Source organism: Neovison vison, chromosome 2, assembly GCF_020171115.1.
Source record: "Neovison vison isolate M4711 chromosome 2, ASM_NN_V1, whole genome shotgun sequence".
NCBI classification, from domain to species: Eukaryota; Metazoa; Chordata; class Mammalia; order Carnivora; family Mustelidae; genus Neogale; species Neogale vison.
In genome coordinates this window covers 78,024,254-78,024,887 of record NC_058092.1, presented here as the reverse complement: position 1 = coordinate 78,024,887, position 634 = coordinate 78,024,254, and positions in this window count along the sequence as shown.

Genomic DNA, 634 nt, shown 5'->3' with positions numbered 1-634 from the left:
TTCCCGCCAGGCCGCCTCTGGTTGCTCATGCGCACTGTAAAATCCTCGGAGTCGCGGAATCTGCTCCTGGGCGCTTGCGCAAGAGGGCTAGGTATCTTCCCCCTAGGCGGTGGTTGGCTAAAAGAGCGTTACAGAAGTAAAGCCCGGGAATAATTCTTTGCTTAAAAAAAAAAAAATAGTGAACCGTAAGGTTAAGGATCCAGCACTATCTTCAGGAAAGATAATTCAGAGACAGAAGGGTCTCAGGTTCTAGAAGTTCTAGCGTATCCTGACGTACCGTGGCATCTCAAGACACTGGGCACTCTATGGATAAAAGATGGTCACTTTCCTGACCCCCTGCTTTCCCCTTCTTTTTGCTGAGTGCCCCACTAAATTAAAACAAACAAAAAAATGCAACTGCTGGTTGTTTATGATTTTGTTGCTGAAATGAGCCCAGCGACATTCAAACATACATTCATATTGAGCCCATGGCTGTGAGGCAGGTTTCTAGAGGCTGGGGTTACACCTGTGAACACCACAGAAAAACATCAACCCTGTATGAAGCAAAATTCCAGTAAGGAGAGGACAATAAAGAAACGAACAAATGAACACATTTCTTCCAGATATTGATTAGTGCTTTGAAGGAAATAAAGTG